Source organism: Oryctolagus cuniculus, chromosome 10 (assembly GCF_051225735.1).
Source record: "Oryctolagus cuniculus isolate XC-2025 breed Fujian yellow rabbit chromosome 10, ASM5122573v1, whole genome shotgun sequence".
In the NCBI taxonomy this organism is placed as follows: domain Eukaryota; kingdom Metazoa; phylum Chordata; class Mammalia; order Lagomorpha; family Leporidae; genus Oryctolagus; species Oryctolagus cuniculus.
Window position 1 is genome coordinate 83,052,199 of NC_142876.1, and position 24,808 is coordinate 83,077,006.

The 24,808-nt window shown below is 41.6% G+C and overlaps 1 long non-coding RNA gene across 3 annotated transcripts in view; it reads right to left on the reverse strand.

Annotated features, from left to right (window-relative positions):
• Positions 1–24,808, reverse strand: part of LOC149124317 (uncharacterized) — a 118,985-nt gene that overhangs the window by 22,038 nt on the left and 72,139 nt on the right. For all 3 annotated transcript variants that reach the window (XR_016214213.1, XR_016214211.1, XR_016214212.1), the window contains one exon: positions 7,269–7,336. This is a non-coding gene — a long non-coding RNA (uncharacterized LOC149124317). The remainder of the gene's footprint in view (positions 1–7,268; positions 7,337–24,808) is intronic.

The window sequence follows — 24,808 nt, forward strand, 5'->3', positions numbered from 1 at the left end:
CACACGTTTGGTCATTTGATAGTAACCCATAAATCTTGAACACTTTTCTCAGTTGCTCTGATTCTTTTCTTATTCTTTTTTATTTTTTATTATTTTTTGTCTGACAGAGGTATTTCCAGGGATTTGTCTTCTAGCTTGGATACTGTTTCTTCTGCCTCACATAGCTGTTAAGCATTCCCACTGCCCACTGCCTTTTTTTTTTTTTTTTGACAAATTAAATCCTTCATTTCTAATATTTCAGTTTGGTTTCTCTTCAATATCTTTAAATTCTGGCAAAATTTTTCATCCATGTAATGTATGGATTTGTTTATCTTATGTATCTATTTCTCTGTGTTTTTGAGAAATATTATGATCAATCTTTTGAATTCTTTTTTGGGCATTTAATCAATCTCTATCTTAACATTCTAATAGTGAAGTGTTGTTCTGTTCCTTTGGTGGTATCATATTGTCTTTCTTGTTCATGTGTCTTGTATTTCTGTGTTGATTTTTAGTCATTTGTGGAAAACCTTGCTGGTTTTTTCCTATGATGTCTTTTGTCTTAGAAATATACGTTTGTGGCTTAGTGGAGTGCCTGCTCCTTCAATGGATATCCCAAAGGAGTGTGCTGCATGGGGCCTGGGAGCTCCAGTCAATGCTTCATGGTGGGGTCACCCCTTAGTTGGGCATTGTAGATCTCCTCTGTTGTCAGCAGGGTGAGGGTATGATCTCATTGGCTGGTATGGTCATGGTCTCACCTCCTCCCTGCCTGGGGTTAGCCCACAGTGGGTACACACTCCACCCACACAGGCACATGGACCACACAAAGGCTAAGTGTGACCTCGGAACCCCCTGCAATGTCCCACCCCAGGAACTCAGAGAATTCTGAGGCCTCTGACCAGATGCAGGGATTGCCGAAAGATCCAGCTACATCTCACATCTCATTGTGCAGTCAGAGAATACTCAGAGTCATAGCACACAAGGCTTCCACAGGCACAGAGAGCAGAGGACCCACTCTCAACCCCACAAGCCTTCCCTGTTCATGGAGAGAGTGGGGGTGATCCCAGAGTTAGCTGCCTGTTGATGTTCCACATTGACGGCTTGAATCCAGGTGCACATGAGAGAGTGGGGAGAGGGAAGTGCCTCACAGTCCTCAGTGGGTGCCCCACTCCCTGCAATCATTCAGGGCAAAGTTAGTGGGGACCTCAGACTCATCTCTCTGATAAAATATTCTGGTCTTGTATTCACCAGGCACTCCTGGGGCCAGCGGGATGTGCTCTCCCTTCAAGGAGTTAGCTGGACATCCTGTCCTCCCCTAGAACTCCAGGCCAAGCTCAATGTCAGGGTAGCCCACAAGGTTATCACTCAGGCAGCATCATCAGTGGCACAGGCTGCACCACAATCTCCTCTCATCTGGCTCCAAGAAAGTAATCTCCTCCAGCTGCCAGCTGTGGGAGTCATTGGTGGTATCACCATTCACAGTGTTCAAGCTGCTCCACAGTGTCTCTCCTCTTCCCACGGAGTTTCCACTGCAAACTTCTCTTTATCTCCCCCTTGGGAATGCAGCCACTCCATCTTTCCTCTGTTATCTTCTCATGGTCAAAATCAGCATATCAGTCATTTTTTTTATTTGACAGGTAGAGATATAGACAGTGAGAGAGAGAGAGACAGAGAGAAAGGTCTTCCCTTCGTTGGTTCCCTCCCCAAATGGCCACTACAACTGGCACTGCACTGATCTGAAGCCAGGAGCCAGGTGCTTCTTGCTGGTCTCCCATGTGGGTATAGGGGCCCAAGCACTTGGGCTATCCTCCGTTGCCCTCCCGGGCCACAGCAGAGAGGTAGTCTGGAAGAGGAGCAGCCAGGGCTAGAACCATCACCCATATGGGATGCCGGCGCTGCAGGCGGAGGATTAACCAAGTGAGCCACGGCGTCGGCCCCATATCAGTCAGTTTTGATTCTCCACATTCTGACTTTCAGAGAATTTGCCTGTATACAATCAAATTTCTTGGGTGAAAGTTATTCATAACATGCTTTTATCATCCTTTTAATTCCCACTGGACATTAGTGACGTTCCCTCTTCTATCTCTGACATTAATAATTTATGTCTTTTCTCTTAATCCTGAGTTGAGGGTTGTCAATTTTTTGTTTATTTTAAGGCAATCAGCTTTTGGTTTCATCACTTTTCTGATGGGACTGGGCCAGGCTGAAGCCAGGAGACAGGAGCCCCTTCCATGTCTCCCACATGGGTTGCAGGGGCCCAAGCACTTGGGCCATCATTCACTGCTTTCCCAGGCACATTAGCAGGAAGCTGGAGCAGAAGTAGAGCAGCTGGGACTTGAACTGGTTTCCTACTTTTAAATTTCATTAATATATGCTCCTATTTTTATTATTTTTCTCTAATTTACTTTGGATTTAACTTGATATTCCTTTTCTAGTTTTCCGAAGTAGAGTCAAAGATTACTGGTTTTTGGTCTTTATTCTTTTCTAACACCTGCATTCACTGCTAGAAATTTCCCTTTAATCACTGCTTTCCCCAAACCCCACAAATTTTTTAAGTTGTATTTTCATTTCATTCAGAATATTTTTTTCTTGATAATTCTTCTTTGACCTATGTGTTAGAGATTTATTGTTTTGTCTCCAAATTTGTGGAGATTTTCTACCTATAATTTTGCTACTGATTTCTAGTTTAACTCTATTATGGTCTGAGAGTAGACATTGTATGATTTCAATTCTTTTGAATTTGTTAAGGTGTGTTTTATGGCCTGGAATATAGTCTATCTTGGCAAATGCTCTATATAAACTTGAAAAGAAAGTGTAATACAGTTCTTGAAGGAAACAGTCTATACATGTCAATTATATCCAGTTGATTGATGGTGCTGTTGAATTCATCTATATTTTTCCTGATCTTCTGCCTGTTGAATGTAACCATTTCTAAAAGTGGAGTGTTGAAGTCTCCAACTATAATAATGGAATCACCTATTTCTCCTTGAAGTTCTCTCAGTTTCTGATTCATGTATTTGGAGAATCTGTTGACAGTCATATATACATTTAGAATTACTATGTCTACTTGGAGTATTGACCCCTTCATGATTATTTAATCTCATTCTTTATCCCTGGTAACTTCCTTGTCCTAATGTCTAATCCACCTGCCACTGCCATAGCTAGTCTCATTTCTTTTGATTAGTGTTAGCATGATGTAGCTTTGTCCATCCTTTATTTTTTTTTTAATTTTTTGACAGGCAGAGTGGACAGTGAGAGAGAGAGACAGAGAGAAAGGTCTTCCTTTGCCCTTGGTTCACCCTCCAATGGCCACCGCGGCCAGCACGCTGCAGCCGGCGCACCACACTGATCTGAAGCCAGGAGCCAGGTGCCTCTCCCGGTCTCCCATGCGGGTACAGGGCCCAAGCACTTGGGCCATCCTCCACTGCACTCCTGGGCCATAGCAGAGAGCTGGCCTGGAAAAGGGGCAACCGGGACAGAATCCGGTGCCCCAACCAGGACTAGAACCTGGTGTGCCGGCGCCACAAGGCGGAGGATTAGCCTATTGAGCTGCAGCACTGGCCTGACCATCCTTTTAATTTATATGTGTCGTTATATTTAAAGTGGGTTTCTTGTAGAGAATGTATATGTGAGTCAGAATGTATATTCTGAGCCACTCTGACAATATCTGTCTTTAGTGGTTATAGTTAGATTATTGATAGTTAAAGTGGTTACTTATAAACTTCTATCAACATATACCATATTTGTTACTTTTTCCATTTGTCACCATTGTTTATTTTTATTCATGTCCTTCCTGTTTTTCTGCCATTTCTGGTTTTAACCAAACATTTTATATGATTCCCTTTTCTTCTTTTCTTAACATACAAATTACATATCCCTTTTCCCGTTTTTAGTGGTTAGGCTACAGTATGAAATATACACCTACAACTAATACAACTCTCCTATCAAATAACATTACACTGCTTTATAGGTAGTCGATTGCCTCATAATAGCAAAGCATTCCCAATTCTTCCCTCCCATCCCTTTCTATCATCTGCATCGTTAGGTAAGACAAGACGGTTAGAAGGGGCTGGAGTTTGTGCCGCAGCAGGGAAAGCTAAAGGGAGTTGATACTGAGTATTCCCTTTCTCCCTTTTAGAGGGATAAAAACCCTGATAAAACCTGAGGAAATATCTTGGTAAGAAGACAGTGTGTTCTGGCATATCTCAAAATAACCCCTGTATTAATCCATTGTTCACCATTGCAACAAAAGAGCCCAGTCAGGCGAACTTTAAAAAGAAAATAAGTTTTGCTAGGCTCGTGGTTCTGGATCTAGGGGCCTCATGTGATGATGGCTCTCCTGCTGCAGAGTCCCAAGACAGTGCAAACATCACATGGCAGGAGACAGGCAGCACAGACCTGACTGATTGGTCTCTCCTCCTCTTCTTAATAAAGCTCCCAGGATTGAAATACGGGGTTTCTGTCCTAGTGACCTTATGTAGCCCCAATCACTTCTGAAAGGCTCTACCTCTAAACCCCATAATCAGATAAAATTTCCACCCTTTTAACAATCTACACTGGAGATTAAATTTCAACACATGAAGCCCTGTGGGGCACCTCTGCTACGTCCAAGCCACAGCAATCCTTCTTCTTCTCACTGCAAGCACAAGGGGCATCTCGTCAATATTCACCGTGAGAACCTGGTAGAGCTCCTGGTGGTGAAACTCACACCACTGTAGGGACCTCCCGCAGACCAAGCCCCCCAGAGTTTTAACTCAGTTTTCACACTGTCCCTCCAGGAATCTGTTCCTTATAATCAGGCTATCCTACCCTGGCCCTGCTTCTCCCAGCAGTTTCTATTTGGGGGTGTCTGCTCCAGTAAGTCATGGTTTGCTGTGCCCACCTGTCTGTCTCTCCAGTTTTCCTTACGTCACCTGTCTGAAGGATCTAAGAAGAGCTGTTGGTTTTTAGACTGTTCTTAGGAGGGAGTAGCAACTTCTAAACTCTTTACATACCAGACCAGAGAGACTGGAAACTGAAACTCCGAATTTTTTTTTAAGATCCATGCCAAAATAACATCACAGCTAGGATTTGCTTCAAGACAGTCTGGAAGGATCAGGAGAAACGGGCAGGGAATATGGGTGGAATGAGATGGAGAGTGACTTGACCATTGCTGAATCTGGGTGGTGGAGACATTAGCATTCTTCACATTATTCTTTATACATTTGTATTTGTCTTTTCAAATGCACAGTTTTTAAGGTAGTTCTCTTTACCTTCTTGAAGAACTTCTAGTAACTATAGCTCTTCAATAGGCCAAGTCTTTTCCTGTCTCTCCCTCCCTATCTATCCTGTCTCCCTTCTCTCCAAATATAGAAAACTTAGACAAGGATCACCCATGTCTTAAAAGGAAGAAAAATAGCTTTTCTCTGGTAGCACTTTTCACATTTTCGTCTTTTATCTTCTTTATCTTGGATCACCTATTCTATTATTTTCCCTAAAATTTTCTTTGACTTTTTCAAATTTTTATTTACTTGAGAAGCAAAGAGAGAGAAAAAGTACTGTCACCCATTGGTTCATTTCCCAAATGCCCCCAGTAGCTGGAACTGAAGCAAGGAGCTAGCAACTCAATCCAAGTCTTACCCATGGACCACAGGTGCTCAATTACTTGAGCCATCATCTCTTCCTCCCAGGGTTGACATTAGCAGACAACTGGAGTCAAGAACCCTAGTCAGTCATAGAACTCAGACATCTGGATATGGGACATAAGCATTCCAACTGGACTATTAACCGCAAGGTCAAATGCCCAATCATTTAACTTTTTTTAACTTTTATTTAATGAATATAAATTTCCAAAGTACAGCTTATGGATTACAATGGCTTCCCCCCCATAACTTCCTTCCCACCCACAAACCTCCCATCTCCTGCTCCCTCTCCCCTTCAATTTTCAATTCTCTTTATGTACAGAAGATCAGTTTAGCATATATTAAGTAAAGCTTTCAACAGTTTGCACCCAAACAGAAACACAAAGTCAAAAATACTGTTTGAGTACTAGTTATAGCGTTAAATCACAATGTACAGCACATTAAGGGCAGAGATCCTACATGAGGAGTAAGTGCACAGTGACTCCTGTTGTTGATGTAACAAATTGACACTCTTGTTTATGGCATCAGTAATCACCCTAGGCTCTTGTCAAGAGCTGCCAAGGCTATGGAAGCCTTTTGAGTTTGCTGACTCTGATCATATTTAGACAAGGCCATGGTCAAAGTGGAACTTCTCTCCTCCCTTCAAAGAAAGATACCTCCTTCTTTAAATCATTTAACTTTATTTAAAATTAGTTGTTTTTTTTTTTTTACTTTTCCCTAAGAATTGCATACATAAATCAAAGGATCAAGATTGCAGCAATATTTTAACTCATATGGCAATGAATCTTTGAGTCTGGCATTGTGGCACAGCAGGTAAAGGCTCTGCCCGCCACACCAGCATCTTATATGTGCACTGGTTCGGGTCCCAGATGCTCCACTTACAACCCAGCTTCCTGCTAATGCACCTGAGAAAGCAGTGAGAGATCACCCAGGTTTGGACTCCTGCCACCCAAGAGGAAGATCTGAAAGAACTTTCTGACTCCTGACTTTAGTTTGACCCAGCCCAGAGCCATTGCAGCCATCTGGGGAGTAAACCAGCGGATGGAAGATCTCTGTCTCTCTCTCTCTCTCTCTCTGCCTTTCAAATAAATCAAATCTTTAAAAAATGAGACCCTAGCCACTACAATAAGCTTCATTATTCTGTTCACTTGCATGCTTCCAGTGGACAAGTGCGTTTCACTCTGGGAAACATGGCACTAACTTGAGTGATGGCCATAATCTTGGGGAGAGAAGCACAGATTCCCAGCTCCCTCAAAACCTAAGTCACTGTTAGCCTTTTCCTTTCCTGCTCTAACAGCCATTGGATGCTCAGCTGTTCTAAGAGGAGGCAACAGCAAAACGAAAACCTCTCATTTCCCCAGTGGAGCAGTTTGTATTGTACCTGAATTTTTGGGAAACCTTGTAATGACTACTGGGAACATTCCCAAAAGTTCAGAGAATCCAACCAGCTTCCCATCAAATGAGAGAGGTAGAAACACATGGTTGTTTCTTGTGAGAAACTTCAGAACGCTCACCCAAAAAGAGATCTGTTGCTTTGGATCCACTTTGTTTTTAATTTATCTGAGAGCAAAACTATATAAACTGATGATTGAGGATGCTTTTTGTTTCTGAATGTAGTCATGGGAAAATCAATGGGCATTATACAAAAGTGGAAATCCGTTTCAATCATACCTTAGAGTCTGCTCTCTTTTTGGACTCCCAAATTGAGTTTTCTTTCATCAGATCAGTGCTTCTGAGACCTGGAAGAGAGAAAAAGAAAGAAAGAAAGGAGTGGAAGTTTGGACTCTGGGTAAATCTTAGAGAACTTGAAAAATGACAATTCTTTCTTTAGTTGGTCTTTGAATGTGACAGAACCAGCAGTGGAGTGATTATAGGAAAATAAGTACACGGGTAAATTTGGTTGGGTATCACTACCATCATTAAAACCAAGCATTTACTTCTGAGAACTCAACAAAATTCATGAAAACCATGTAAGGACATGCTTCTGAAAATTGAATGACTACTGAACACTTGAACTTTATAAAGAGCAACCAGGAAAATGTCCATAAATGCATCAGCTTTTTAAATTAGCCCTAAAATAATGAATGTCAATTTTCCACCTTTTTAGGCTATTTTATTTCAAAATAGGTGATGAATGCTGCAATATCACTTTTTACTCTGGACCATGAAAATATTATTCTCCATAGACATTGCAACATAAAACAAAAATGCTTTTATTACCAGTAGCAATGATGTGACAAGCCTGACAAATGCAAGTTTAAGATTCCTTGGGGTTTTGGCATCCCTTCGCACTTGTTTTCAAGTTACTAATAGATTCTGTAGGTTTGACTAGCCATCATTTAAGAGTGGCATTTAGTCTGAAATGACAGAAAAGTAAAGCATTCTTAAATGTCCAATTTTTCTCTTTTCCCTGACTGAGTTGCTAATGACTGAGAATAATATCTTTTATTCATGTTGTCTATGTGATGAAATTGTCATTGCCAAAGATGAATATCAAGCAAAGATGTTTGCATTTAACACTCTTGAAAAAAATTTACCAAGAACCTGGCAGCTCAGTGTTTTTTTGTTGTTGTTATTGTTTTTAGGTTTTTTGTTTCCCTAAAGAAAGTTGGATTGGAGGATGAATTCTTCTAATTGAATGCACCTTAAATATCCCCCATGTAAAATTTTTCATATATTAGATCAAGTCTGTTACAAATAAGTTCACTTAGAGGCTAATTAGTGCATTGAAGACCAAAGCATGGTTTTATCATTTGTGTCTTCAACTGTGGGGGTTTCTAAAAGGGTGACAGGTAAGGACTTAGATGGAAACAGTAAATGACAGAACAGTGAGTGGAAGAAAGGAATAGGACAGGTGCTACTTTGGAGAGAAGGGTCAGCAAAGGAATCCATACCCATAAGTGTGTTCCCTGGACCCAAAGTTTCTATATCACCTGAGATCTTCAGGGCAATGCAGATTCTTGAGCCCCACCTCCACCTACTGAAGTAGAAACTCCACAGGTGGGCCCATCTGTCTGACTTCAAAAGGCAGCTCATACCCCAGCTGATGGTGATGCACTTTGCAAATTTGAACTGTACCCAGTGATCTCCTCTGAATAAGTGCTCCAGGTAATTCTGATGCAGCCTCGCACCCTGATGCGTTCCTGACTTTTCAGTGACAGTAACTTAACAGTGACACTACTCTCCCTCAGTGGTCCATGTTTCACCCCTCTTTCCCACAGAATTCTCAGAGTTCAAGTTCTTTTCTCATAATCGGCTTCAATTCTGTTCCAATCAGGTTTACTTCAATAATGCGACATCAGAACTGCTCAAGACAAATTCACAAATGACCTCACTGGCAAAAACCAAAAGATTTCAATCTTTGTCTTGCTTGAGTGATTCACAGCATTTGCAACAATCGACCTACCTTCCCTCTTGAAGGAGTTCGTCCTTGGACTCCCTCCTACCTTAATAATGGATCCTTCCTGTTCACAAATCTTTATCTGCCCCACCTGTCAGCATTGTCCCTTCACAGAGCTTAGCTTAGACCTAGGACCTCCCATCTGCCCTCTGGACAGTCACTCCCTCAATGATTTCATTTGGTTTTATGAGCTGAAATAAGGTATGCCTTTCAACCCCCAAACTTAGATCTCTGTCTTTGACTTTTCCTGAAATTTTAGACTCCCATTCTTCATGTGGATATCTAAGAGATACTTTAAAGTTGGAAAATCATAACCAAACTTCTGATTCTCCTCCAACAGTCTGCTTCCTCATCTTAAGCAAGTCCATCCTATGCACTGCTCTGGCCCAAAATCTTGGAGTCAACTTTGACTCTTCCTTCTTTTTCACCCAACATCCATTCTTTCATCTGTAAATTGATAAACATAGATAGAGATGGTCCCAATGTTTGGGCCAAGAGTGGCAATGAGGGAACAAAACGTCAGCCACTTTGACCTTGTGCAGAATCACATTCTTTCTCTGCATCCCTTAAGACCCAGGGAGGCTGAGCGTCATCACATCCTATGTTATGTTCTGAGAGCTATGACCATAAAAGCCACACACACCAACCTTATGCCCCTAGACAGCCTCTCAGATGCTTTAGCTCATAGCCCTCTTCCTCCAAGAATCTATTTGTCCCCCCAAATCTGCTCTATATGTATTTTTCAGTTTCCATTTCTTGTTTAAAGACACTTTGCTGTCCTGCCTGCACTAAATCCAAACACCTGATGCAAAACTTGTGTGATTCTTCCCTCCCACCCCATCTACGGGTTTCACCTTTGTAGTCTGTTCAAAATTTTTTAATATTTTAATTAAAATATACCTAGGACCCAACTATTTACCACAGCTGGTGCAAGCCACCATCATGTCTCACTTGGATAAATGCTCAAGCATCCTAATGGGTGTCCCTGGACTCAACGGGCTTCCTCCTATTTTCCGTCAGTAGACAGAGTTACCCATCTCACTGCAAAGCCCCACAGGAGCTAGACCGATTCCTGCTGCCTCTCTGAGCTGCTGTCCTACCAGCTGTACCCTCTGTCCCCAGACCCCACTCATACTTGGCTTCCCAGCTGACCTCAGGACTTTGCTATCTGCTTCCCCAGCCGCCCGCAGTGCCTCTCTCCCCAAAGTATTCGTATGGCTTATCTACGACTCCCTTTGCTGTCTGCTAGAATTGCCTACTTGACTATTTTCCATGGGATGCAAACCCTATAAGATCCAATCCAGCTGCTCATTTATAGTATTTGTTGACCTCTACCCCCTCATAAGAACTGGGGGCAGAGACGGTCCATTTTGTTCAGTTTTATCCAGTATCTAGGAGAGTGTCTGGCACAAAATAGACTTTTCAATAAATACTTACAGACAGAATGGCTTCCAAGCTTCCAGTCTCATATTAAATATCTACTCCTTTAGGGTACATTAACCCATCCAAAACACCCTTGTACATCCCTAGTCTCCAGCCTATCACCATGTTCATTTCTTTATTATAATTGTGGAAATAGATGATATATTTTTTATTGTTTTACTTATTTGTACAGAATCTCCCTCCCAAAGCAACTGGAATAGATGTTCCAATTGGGGCCAAGACCTCATTAATCCTCAGGGTTCTTAGCCTAGTGCCTCAGATCATGGTGCTTCCCAAATAGTTTTTAGCACAAGAGTATAAAGAAATATGATACTTCTCTATTCTCTCTTGATATTATCTTATTTAACTTGCATGTCAAGTTCTGAGGGATGTGATATCATCCCCATTCTATTCATGAGAATACCAGAGTTCAGGGAAGAGCACAAAGTACCTAAAGCCACTTGGAAAGCAAATCAAAAATCTCTAGACAAACTCTCAATCTATTGTTTTCATTGCATTGCTCTAAAGAGAAACCAGCCAAGAAGGGCAATAGGTAAGATCCCTTTGGCACCACATCCTAATGTGATGAAATATTTGGACTACAGTGTCAATAATCAAGAATCCCTTCATGGTGACTCCTTTCTAGTGTTTTATTGTTACTCTAAACAAGGAATTCGATATTTTAATCAAATGAATAACAAAGAAATGCAGACATAAGGGAGAAATATTTGGGGACATGCTTTTAACAATTTCACATCGAGAGGATAATATAGTGGAGGGAGTACTGAATGTGGGGTTCAGATCTGCCACAAATTAGACTTTAAGAAGAATCACTTCACATATACAAATGGCAAATTTCTCACCTAGAAAGTGAGAATAAGGCCTGTTTCCAAGAGCCACAGAGATAACAGGAAGAGCAGTAAGCATGGCAAACTGTTGCCACTTCGACATCATTGTGACCCTTTCCAGGCTGTTGTCCGCAGTGCACAGAGGTTGAACCTGCAATTCCCTGAATCCTCTTTGTGGAGCGTCCCCAGGCTGGATTCAGCCAGGAGAACTTGTACACAATCTGGGAAGCAAAAGGGAGACTCAGGACAATCCGATAAAGAGCATCGCAGCTGATGAGAAAACTGCACAACTTCTGTGCAGGCTTGTGCATCTCCCACTTCAGTGATGAGGGCATCAGGGGCTGTGGAGTGTGACATCCGCAGAGCCCTCCCCTCGGTCGCACAGGCTGAGCAGATCATCGGGGCTTCCTGCAGCTCCTGAGACATCAGCTGGCAGTGGGCATCCAAAACCAACCAGTTCAAGGCTGCAGGCTGAGATGATTAGAAATGGTTTTTCCCGACCTTTGCTCCTTTACAAAAATTGCATAAGCCTCTAATTCCCTACATTAAATATCTTCGTACTTAGCATAGATAGAGTGGCTTCTGTTGGTTTGATGAAACCCAAATCATAAATAATAGCAATGCCTTATGTATTCTGACCAGTGCCCAGTGGGTGGGCATAGTGCACTCTCTCATCATGAGGCTGATGCTATTATCAGGTCCATTTAACTCATAAAGAAACTGAGGCTTAGATGGACAAGTTGCCCTGAGTCACAGAATTTAGAAGCCCCAAGCAGGAATTAAACAAAAAGGCACATCACAAACTGAAAAGCACAGTACAGATGAAAGATGTACATCATATATTTCTTTCTGGCACAATGTCCCACAAGAGTGAGCACAAACCCATCTTTTTCAGTGACAGGGTCCTCCACATTCCTCTATTCTAGGGTTTCTTTTTTGGGGGGGGTGGGTATTGCAGATAAATTTATTTTGGTGCAAAACAATATTGAAATCCATGTGTTTGGGGCCTGCTCTGTGGCATAGTGGGTACAGTCACCACCTTCAGCAACAGCATACTATATGGACACTGGTTCGAGTCCCAGCTGCTCCACTTCCAATCCAGATCCCTGCTAATGCACTGGGGAAAGCAATGTAAGATGGCCCAAGTGCTGGGGCCAGTGCCATGGCTTACTTGGATAATCCTCCACCTGCGGCGCCAGCATCCCATATGGGCACCGGTTCTAGTCCCGGTTGCTCCTCTTCCAGGCCAGCTCTTTGCTGTGGCCCAGGAAGGCAGTGGAGCCCAAGTGCTTAGGCCCTGAACCCACATAGGGAGACCAGGAGGAAGCTGGCTCCTGGCTTTGGATCGGCACAGTGCGCCGGCCATAGTGGCCATCTGGGGGGTGAACCAATAGAAGGAAGACCTTTCTCTCTGTCTCTCTCTCTCACTGTCTAACTCTGCCTGTCATCTTTTTTTTAACTTTTATTTAGTAAATATAAATTTCCAAAGTATAGTTTATGGAATACAATGGCTTCCCCACCCCATAACTTCCCTCCCACTTGCACCCCTCCCATCTCCTGCTCCCTCTCCCATTCCATTCACATCAAGATTCATTTTCAATTCTCTTTATATACAGAAGATCTATTTAGTATATATTAAGTAAAGATTTCATCAGTTTGCACCCACACAGAAACACAGAGTGTAAAATAGTGTTTCAGTACTAGTTATTAGCATTACTTCACACTGGACAACACAGTAAGGACAGATCCCACATGAGGAAAAAAAAAAAAAAAAAAGATGGCCCAAGTGCTTGGGCCCCTGCACCCACATGGGAGACCCAGACTTGTTTCCTAGCTTTGGATTGTTCTAGGGTTTCTTGATGAGGCTCTAGTAACATTGTGGGCTGGACAATTCTTCGCTTGGCTGGGGGAAGGGTGAGTGTCCTGTGCATAGTAGGATGCTTCCCAGAATCCCTGATCTCCTGTACACACTGGATACCAGAAGCACCCACTCCCATTCACCCCCACCCCCCATAACAGGTGTGACAACAAAATGCCTCCAGGCATTGCCAAATGTTGCCTGGGGTCAGGGAGTAAAAAATGTCCTCTACCACCATTGAGATGGAGTCTTCTCACTCAGAACCAGACCTGGAGTGGCCACAGGCTTAGCACCCATTAGGTCTCCAGGTTCTCCAATTGCTCACAGTCCCTGCAAGGAAGAGCAGGGTTTTACAAAACCTAGAAAGATGATGCAGAATATTGTATTTAGTATGATACTGGTTGGTTTAAAAACACTATCCTACCTACAACCAAAGATAGGAAAGATTTGCCCCAACCTGCTCCTGTTCCTTATGATCATGATGTAGGCAAGAGCAGCAGGACAGTAGTGATGTCGTTTGATTTAAAATGAGCAAAATTTACTCTTTCAAATATTTTTCAATTACACTGACACATGCAGGATATATTAGAGCAGCCAATAGGCACAGACTTTATACCAGTCATTGTAAAGAACACCAAGATGAAACATACAAAGTCCCTACTGAGAGCTAACCCCAGGCCTTTCTAGAAATGCACACCATAAAGCAAGGCACCAAGCCAGAAAATAATTCTGGGTGCATTGTGGCCCTACATCACAGTAATCCTCAATCAACATTGTTTTGGTTAACTATACTCCCACCCTAACAGCTACTGAGCCCCAAATCTCAGGCTACAGGACCTTGAGTCCCTACATCCAAAAGAGTGACAATCCCCTGTCCTTACATCAGCCATCCCGGACCCTCCCACAAGAGTAGAAATAAACCCTGCCTCAATGAAATGCAGAAAAAGCTGTTGATGGGCCATGCCCTCTCATTCAACTCACAACATCAGCTACTAGTTTGCAGGTCTTTGAGTTAAGGCCTGTGTCACTCAACTCTGGAAGTCTGTCCACACTCAAGACCACGTTGCTCAAATTAATTGAGTGAACTCACCTGGGATCCCCATTAGTCATTTGAATATAGGAGAGGGGCTGGTGGTGGTAGAGCCATCTGATTTTTAACAGGGAGATATTTTGATACAGAAATGATAATGTCTTCTATACACTAGGCAAGCAGTAAATATTTTTTAGTTGTCATGAACTGACTCACATGAAAGGCAAGAGAGAAGCTTTCCTGGAATGCTACAATTTAAAGAGGTGTTGAGTTGAAAAAAAGTGTGAGTTTTTCAAGCTCTGCGTGTCTCTTCCACAAACCTCTGTGATTTGCGTAAAAGCAGAGCAGCTTTCAAATTAAAGAGCAGCCTAAAAGGCCTTTAGAAATGGATGTTACTTTCATCCGGCAAATGGCCCCACATTCCGGTTGACTTTGGAATGTAAGTCTAGCGTCTGAACAAGCTGTTAGTCCAATCTAGTCCTCTGAGAAATGTTTGAGAGCAAATGATTATTAAAAACATCACCAGAAGGTCATTTCATCACCTTCCTAATTTCATTTTCGAGGCTCTAAATTTCCTTCTACCTGGATGTCTGCCTGGAGCAATCAAATCATGTCTGTGTCAGCCAGGTGAAGGGGACTGATATGTGCACGTACTTCTAAGAACATCTGGCCTTTCAAGTTTGGAATCACGGAAAGTTTCAAACCCTGTTCTAACTCAAAAGGGAGCCCCTGCAAAGTAGGACACGCAAGAGGGAAACAGGAGCTCCTCTTTAAACAAACTCTAAGAGGGAGATAGTTAGAACTACCAAGAAGGAGATTATAGCACGCCACACATGGGAGGAAATGGGTTGAACACAGTAAATAAACATTAATTACTCTTGATAAGAAGGTGGTTAAATTAAATTTACACTGAAAGAATGAAATTTGGGGAAAATCGTGCACTAAAGTCTTCATTTTAAATGATACATTTTCATCCAAAGAGCAAATTGTCTCAAAGGCTCCATTTTATTACTCAGCACTGTTTTCACTTTATGGAATATTTTGCATTATATTTTAATTAAAGTTATAATTACAGAACTAAATATAATTAGCTTCTTTCTTCAAAAGAAATTGGAAGTGAACTTTCTTTATTAAATTTTCCATTTGTTTCCTGCAGTGTTACATAGTTTATTCTAATTAATTGAAGGAGAGCTCATAAATATTTTATCAACATGGGGATGTGAATAAAAACTCAAGAATTTTTTCCATACTTTTATGTTTTATGCTGCTGATTTCTGACTTGTGTCCAGATGTATGCAGATGTAGTGGTAGCCCTCATTGGGCTTCCCCTTGACCTGATGTGCAGTGGCCAAGTTGGCCAAGGCATCCCTTTCTCCATACTCTTTCTTACGGATCAGCATTTTGAAGTCTTTCCACAGGGGGAAAGGAAATTTCCTTTGCTCACCTTTCCTGAGTGGATACACTAATGAACCCAGTATCGCTACCAGATATCACATCCTCATCCCCCGATAAAACATAACTTCCACAGGGTGGGTATTGTGGCACAGCAGGTAATGCTACTGCTTAGAACACCCATATCACATATTAGACAGCCAGTTCAGGTCTCAGCTGCTCCACATCCTATCCAGCTCCCTGGTAATACAGAAAATGAGCAAATATGTGGGCTCCTGACACCCACATGGGGAAACTGGACAGAGTTCAGGCTCCTGACCTTGGCCTAGCCGCAGCTTTGGCTGTTAAAGCCATTTAGGGAGTAAACCAACAAATAGAAGATCTCTCTCTCTCTCTCTCTCTTTCCCCCCTTCCTAATACATAATAAATGAATCACACACACACACATATATATATATGATTTGCACAAGAACAAGGACAGGCACTTCATTTTTGAATGATTGTTTTGCTGGCTGCTCATACACAGCACTGAACAGCAGCCAGCACGTAGTAAGTGCTCAAAAAATGTTTAATGAGCCAACAAACAGAGGCACATTTGCCAAACCTGTCCCCTTGAAGACTGGTTCTGAATAAAATTTCAGTAAACCTTCATTCAAAGGCTCCTTTAGTCTTGACAGAAAGACATCCAAGATCAGAATCAAATATATGATGTTACTGATATTTCCTTTACCAGGAAATCCCAAACACTCCCTCATCTCATTTTGACTACTGTACCGCAGACTATACATTGGGAAGTGCTGTTGTATGTCTTACTGGCTTTGAAAAAATTTTAGCCTTTAGAACTTGAAAGTGCAGTGAATTGTACCCCTCAACTCTTTGTGCATTATCACCACTGACCCTGGGCCAAGGCCCTGTCCTGCCCTATTGATTGACACTGAATTTCCCCTGAAGTCATTCCCTCTGGTTCCTCTACAGCCCACATATCACTGCATATGATGTGTATATTTTTCTCCATATATATATTTTTTCTTGTTTGGGGCTGTGAAATTAGTGAAGGGGATATAGAAGAAAACATCTCTGATTACTCCTTTTTGTGTATAGTTTTGACTTTCTAAAATGTTTCATGTTTTACATATTAAAGAATCAAATCAATAAGGTTGGAAGGAGGAGGGGACTAAAGTTGGGAGTAAATTGAATCACATGGATTCCAGTGTGTTTCATATGAATGTCATAAACATCCTTATGTGGAAGAGAAAGAAACAGAGGAAGGGAGGGAGGAAGGGAGAGACAATGAGAGAGAGAGAAAACAAAGGATCTAAACAATTCACTATACTCTGCTGAGTTTGGGGAAGACTACATTGGGGTGGAGGCAAAATCAAATAACTATTTTTAATAAGCTTACTTATGGTAATGGAATGGGCAAAGTTGTGAAGCTATTCTAAATACATGCTAGGATTCAGCAAATGAACACATTTGGAAGCCAGTGTTCTCAACGAGAAAGAAGCTATATGCAAACATGAATTGAGAAGAGACAAAAAAAGTACATTGTGAGGGTGACTTAGAAACTGGGGATATCAGTGTGAATTCATGATTTCAAAGTTATGTGTAAGTATGTGAATATATGTGCACATTTTAAGCATATATGTTTATGTAAGTGTATGTACGTGTGTATGTATATATGCATACATATATGTACATATATATCCAGCTATATGTATTTCCTATCTCTGTACCCTGAAAAGCCAAAAATACTACATTGCAGTAGCAATGAGCATACTTCGTGCCTAGAACTTGGTATATAATAGCACTCACCACTAAAGAAACCAGAACTTCCTAGAGAAATGGCTGATTCTGGGGTTTGATGAGCATAGCTGTGATGAGTCAGGAATATCTGGTTATGCTATAAAGGAAGCACATAACGAACTGATGGGTATATGGCCAAGGACACAAATGCCAGCTTAAAGATTCTCCAAGAAACCAGATATGGTACAGGTTCAGTACCAAAATAATTTCTACAATAATATATTTTTAAATTATGAGAGATGAAAGGAATTCATTATTCTACATTGATGACTGGTAGAGAGAGATGATAGAGACTCTTGCTAACATCAGAATGCCAAATGCTGGCTAATCAATGTGGAAGGAGTACTAGGTTAGAAAATCAGCAATTTGCAACCACTGTAGTAAAGACTGGGCAGGCAAGGTTAATGAACAAATGCTAGTGATCTGGGTAGAAATGTAGTGAGGAACAGAATATAGGCATGCTCTTAATGTGCATCCCCAGAGATTATTTATAACTGGCAAGGGAAATATAGTTAATTCTGCTCACACAGGAGAGAGGGCAGAGGACACCTTGGCCAAGTGATCACAATTAAGCCAATTAGGGGCTGATGGGTGTTCTACCACCAATGTTGATGCCCTGAGAGGTACACAAGCAGTGTTCTGGGGAAGAATGAAGAAACAATGAATAAGGCCCAAATGAGGAGCATTCTGTTAGGAAACTGGTGCAGTTTTAGCCAGGTGGCCACAGGGCCCAGCTACCTGAGCCAGGCTCCACCCCCATCCTAATGGGATTCGCTGCTCCTGCTTCCCAGCCCGCCCTCAGGCAAAGTTTTAAAAGGGCCTGTTCCTGCACACCTGCTTTCTTGGTCCTTCTCTCCTGCACTCTCTTGGCCTCTCTTGGCTCCTCTCCTCCTCTCATCTCTCTTCTTCCTCCTCTCTGTCTCTCTCTCTTACAGTCTCCTTCTCTTTTTCCTTCGCTGCCCCTTCACTCCGGTCTGTAGGATGTTCCCCAATAAACCCTTTCCCTTACTCCGGTGTTCGGTGTGTTTTGCGACGGCTAACATTAATATATAACACGTTCTGTTAAGACAAACATATATAAAGGAGGGCTGTTTTTTCCTTTAAATTTTCAGGTTGTAAGGAAACAAAGGCTGTGGAGGTAGACATGTGAAAGAGAAATACAATACCTGACTGTAGGCTAGATCTTGTAATGGAGGAGTGAAGTGCTATGAAACACATTTTTGGTAATTAATAAAATTGGAATAAAACAAAATTATATCAATATAAATTATGACATTATGTAAGGAAATGCATGGTGAAATATTTTTAATGGTGATGATGGTTCTAAATTATCACCAAAAGGTTCAAAAAAAGAAAATGTATGAGAAAAGGACAGAGAAAAAGAAAGAGAGGGGGAGGGGGGGAGGGAGAAAAACATACATCAATGCCCACATGGGGCAATGATGAAAGAAAAAGAATAAAATATGAAGAGTAAATCATTGGGTTTTCACACTGTTGTAATTCTTATTCGAAATTATTCTATTCATATTGCAATTGTTTATGGTACTCTATATTATTCTCTGTTGAATTCATTTCCAAATACAATGTTTAAAATTAAAATGAATACTTTTTAAAGAAATTGCTTTCCAGAGTGGTGATAATACTGAAGCTGAGCAGTCATTACATAAAGATTCAATATTCTATTTTGTTTCCTTGGCACACATTTGACCATAATAAAGAGATTTTCTCTTAATTTTAGAAATGGCTCAGCTTGTTAGTTGGTTTTTCTTTAAGTGTTGATTTCATGTGTGGACCTTGGGCTATGTGGAAGAACTATACATGTGAGATGTTAAACTCTACAGCACTGGGCAAGCGAATGTTCATCCGATACAAATGCGTCTTCAAGGCTCAGCTTTCCCAGCCCTCCAGGCTCATCCAGTCCTATGCTGAGACTCTGACTTTTGTTTATGTCTCCTTGAACCTCTCTTTTTCTCCCTTTTTCCCTCACCACACTCCCCCCCCATCATCACCACCCTTCTCAGAATTAGAGACATTTGCTCCCTTTGAGCCGTCCATGAGTGTGATAAAGTATGGCACCTGCCTTCCTTGTCTCCAGGCTGATTTCTCACTGTCTTCCAGACTTTTCAACTCTTTTTTTAAATTTATTTAATATTGATTTAATACTTCTACAGCATAACCATGTTTCCCAAAACACTTCCACATACATGTCACCTATAATCATTCTGTAATTAGATAATCAATACATATTAAAAAAAAAAAAAAAAAACCTTGCCAACTTGACCACCAAAGAACCTGGAGAGGGAAACAGCATATCCAACACCAGGAGGAGGAGCAAGAATTAGAACTCAGGGCCTGTCCCTGTATACCATGCCTTTTTTTAATAAACAACATATCACAGGAAAAAGTCAGAGAAGAGAGAAGATATGCAGAGCCCAAGTCTATCAAAAGATTCTGGTAAGCTTTCAACAGCACAGGGCTTGATTTTGAGCTTACAAGCCACCCCAGCTTGTGCATCATTCTCTGCTGTGACTATGCACAGCCCTCCTTTCCCAGTCTTGGAACCGTGTCTTTCGCATTTGTCCATATTGACTTCACTTCCATATGAAATATTTACATATGTTTATCACATTGTCGTCATTTAGCACGGCATCTGTTTGCCAAATGAGTCAGGTCTCAGCCACAGCAGCTTGTCGGATCAACGTGAGCTCTCTAAATGGAAGAGCAAACTGTCTTTGGGTAGGTTCCCTTAAAATTGGGTTAATCTTGCCTTAACTGCTAGGCCAAATGCCTGCTCCCACTCCCCTCCTCAGAGTTAGAGGGATTCCCAGCTCTAGCTCCCGACTCCAGCTTCCCACAAATGCAGACCCTGGGAGGAAACAGATGACCATAGAAGTAGCTGGGTTCTTAGCACCCAGGTGAGAGACCAGGTTTGAGATATCAGCCCCGGCTTTGGCCTGACTCAGCCCCAGCTGATGTGGGCATTTGGGGAGTGAACCAGTGAACAGGAGTCTTTCTTTCCTTTCTCTCTCTTAAAAAAATAAATAAATAAGTGGGTTATGTTATTAATTATTACCCAGCATGTCATTCTTTACAGCTTCATTTCAGACTTAACAAAGTATTTGGTGGCTGTGAACCCAACATCTTAGAAGATGAAATGATTTGAAAACAATCCCAGAGCTGAGATGGCACAGGTCTCCCAATTCCCAGACCTGTGTTCCTTTGTAATTAAATGTGCGGGGTCACAGCATAAAAGTAAACACATAGATGCAATAATTTTGCAAAGATGCCAAAAATCACTTTTATACTTAAAATAACAGCTACTAGGTTTCAGTATTCATTCAGATATTCAAGAGTATTTCAAAAAGTTCATGAGAAATGGAATTAAAAGATAAACGTATTTTTCTGCAAAAAAATATTTGAAATATATGCATAGGAAGGGTCTTCAAGGTCATGAAATGCGTAGTATGAAAAAGCTATAAATAGATTTCTTTTTTATAGAAAGTTTTTATTTAATAAATATAATTTTCATAAGTACAACTTTTGGATTATAGTGATTCTTACCCCATACCCGCCCTCCCACCCCTAAATCATCCCACCTCCTACTCCCTCTCCATCCCATTCTTCATTAAGATTCATTTTTAATTACCTTTATATACAGAAGAGCAACTCTATACTAAATAAAGATTTCAACAGTTTGCACCCACACACACACACAAAGAATGAAGTACTGTTTGAAGACTAGTTTTACCATTAATTCTCACAGTCTAACACATTAAGACAGAGGTCCTTAATGCTTCTCATAGTGTCAGTTTCACTTCTATAGGTTTCCTTTTAGATGCTCAGCTAGTTGTCACAGATCAGGGAGAACATATGATATTTGTTCCTTTGGAGCTGGCTTATTATAAATAGATTTCAAAAAAGTTTTGCACCAAAATAAACTTATCTTTTAATTCCATTTCTACACATTTTAAAGTCCCCTTACATAAAATAATATTAAGCAAAATACTTTCTGTGGTCTCTGGAAACCAAATATATCCCAAAAGCTCCCAAGAAGTAATAGGTAGCCCCTTATGCAGAAAAAGAAAGTGACCACATTGGTCATTGGACCCATACTCCACTTTCTCAGCCATCTGTACAAGAGGAATACTCATGGTGAGAGAATTTGGTGCAGTCAGGATAATTGTTCCCTGTGGCCACTCTACAAGTCAAGAGAGTTTATTTTCAACAAAGGACTGCAGCCTTGATCACAATGTGGGGAGCCTAAGGGCTCATTAGCAGGCAGGTGCTTGCAAATCTACAGAAAATCTTGGTGTTTTCCACCCCACCCCTTGTGTCCTCTACAGAATTTAGTGTTAAAATTATCAAGATTTTTGTATGTATTTCTTGACTTGCATACATGCCACAAGAAGCCAAATTTTCACTTCCTGTCTCAAGTTTTCAAGCCCAATGACATGGCAAGGGAGGGCAACAGTGGAAACAGCCTACCCAACCACCATGGAAAATTTCCCGCCCACCGAGTAAATGTGTAAGATGGCTCAGCCCATCTTACCAGGGCCACACACGAGGCCACTCCAGCAGGGGAGCCGGGAACCCTCATCAGAAATCAGCTGTAGGGAGTGCGTTCTGTGGTACAGCAGGTTAAGCCACCACTTGGGGTGTCTGCGTCCCATACCCCAGTGCCAGCTTGAGTTGCAGCTTCTTCGCTTCCTATTCAGCTCCCTGCTAATGCACCTAGGGATACAGCAGAGATGGCCCACGTTCTTGGGTCCCTGCAACCTACACAGGAGACCTGGATTGAGTTACAGGCTCTTGGTTTCAGCCTTGCCTGGCCTTGGCTGTTACCGCCATTTGAGGAGTGATGCAGTGTATGAAAGACCTCTGTCTCTCTCCCTCTGTCACTCTGCCTTTCAAATAGAGGAAACATAAATAAACATGACTTTCTTAAGGATGAAAAGGAAGGGAGGAAGGGAGGAAGAAAGGAAGGGAGGAAGGGAGGAAGAAAGGAAGGGAGGAAGGGAGGAAGGGAGGAAGGAAAGAAGTAAGGAAGGGTGTTGTGGGCCACAGAAACCAGCTCATCACTTCCTCTAACGGGAGATGAACATCTTTGAATAATTGCCCCAAAGTCCTTGTCTTAGGTCAAGTTCCCAAGAAGCAGAGATTGAGACAAAGATTCAGATGAATGAGATTTAAAGATGGAGAAATGCCAAGAGACACCTGAAAAGGAAGGAATTAAACAGAACAGGGAAGGGAAAGAGCCAAGCAAAGAAGCACTCACAGGTAAACCTAGCTTTGGCCTAGCCCATGGTAGAGGAGGGCTCTGTGGCATAACTAGCTGGCAGAACTGCCCTGTGCTGAAGCAAGCAGTTGGCTTCCTGTGTTTCTGTGTCAGTCCTTCGTGGTCTATTGGTGTCTAGAAAGGGAAGGTTGGCTTAACCAAGCAAAGTCTCAGGCTAAGGAGCAGAGCGCAGCAGTGAGCCACCCTATGGGGATGTTTGCCCTGATCAGTAAGAGGCATCCATTGCTCTACCACATGTCTGTCTGTCTGAGGAGAGTGTTCCGAGGCACATTCCACATGGCACTTCAGAAAGATTGAACCCCAACCCCTCATTGTAGTGGCCTAACCTTAGCATTACTTTTACTGTTTTCTCTCCTGTCTCTTTCCCATTTCTTCATTTGCATGCTCTGGGACCACTTCCTAGCAAGACTAACTGTACCCATATTCTTCTCTTAGGGTCATTTTTCTGCGGAGACCCAAACTAAGACAATTACCAAAATAAAGATTGTACCAAAGGGGACCTACAATCATGGGCTTCAGTCAAGTAGCCTTAAGGATCAAAGAATTAAAAATTACATTTTCAGGAAAAAAAGGTCTAAATCTGTTTTCTGCCTGTATTTCCATCAAAATTTTTTAAGTAGTGATTATAAGACATATCTCTCACTTTTTTACAAATTTTATTTCAATGGCAAGAAAAGTGAGAGAGACAGAGACAAAGAGGAACAGAGAGACGGTTGGTTCCAGTGGTTCACTCCCCAAATGCCCACAACAGCCAAGACTGGTCCATACCAAAGTCAGGAACCTAGAACTCAACTTAGATCTCCCAAGTGTGTGACAAGGCCCAAGTGCTTGAGCCATCACCTGCTGCCTCCCAAGGTGTACATTAGCAGAAAGCTGCAGTCAGAAATGGATCCAGAGCTTAAAAAACATACACGATGCGTCACCTTAACTACTATACCGAACACTCACCCCAGTCTCCATGAAATTAAAGTTGATTCAGACGTTGATAACCATTCATCATCTCATTTATTCCTCACAGAAACTTTCTGCAGTAGGTGTAATTATCCCCCATTTCATACAAACAAATTCACAGAAGGTATGCTGCCCAAAGTCTCTGAGCTCAGGTTCAAGTTCATGTAGTATGTTTCAAAAGCCAAGGAACATCTCATCTACTAAACCACACAAGCTTCCTTAAGGAGGTAGAAGCAAGACGCAGATATTCATTTGCTTATTTTTAAAATTAAAGTAGGCTCCTAGAATAAACCAAGACAGTGGTGGTGAGTACACTCTTTGTGAGTTGAAGTAGCACATTTTTTCTTTTCTAATGCAGCCGGGAAGATGAAAAGGGCAGATAGCATGTTCTGTTGTTAAACTGACAACATTATTGATATTTTTCAAATTATTACCAGAAAGAGCTAGCATTCACATGTTTTATTTAAGGCAGTTCCTGCATTGTTTGGACATTACATTATTTATGTCAAAACCGGTATATTGGGTGAACATTTATTCACCCAGTAACATTTATTAGTTACAACCAAGCAGTTTTAAGACCAGAATAAAAGATTGGAAAAAAGAGGGTTGGTATAAAACAGTGTCTTATTTCTCTGGCACTCTTCCTGACGTGCAGAGATTGTGTTCATGTTATAAACCAAATTCCCAGCACTTGCTTTACAAGGTAGACACAAGACCCTAGGCAGCTGCTTACTAGCAATGACTATTAAATCCGTCAGGGAAATAGGAAGGTGCCAACTACAGTTTATGTGCAAGAGGCTGTGCTGTGCAGTGATCGGGGTGATTCAAATGTTGGTAGCAGGTAGTATTTAATTTAAACTTAGCCCAGACACTTACCAGCTATGCAATCTCATATAACTGCTTTTGCTCCTTAAGACTCAGTTTCTTCAAATGAAAATTGGAGGCAATAATGGTAACTACCTGGTAGGGTGTAGGAAATATTAATGTGATTGAGTTACATGATTATCTAGAAACAGAATGAGTACTCCCAACGTTATACCCATACTCAAGAAGATGTTTTTCTTATGATTAAAACAGAGCATAATAAAGAGGGTACTTTGATGAAGTGACAGTTCATTCTGAAATATGTTAGCCTATGTTGTTCAGTCTTTGAAACACCAGACTTTCCTGCAGGCCACCAGCAAGCACCTGTGAGATGCTCAGCATGGGCA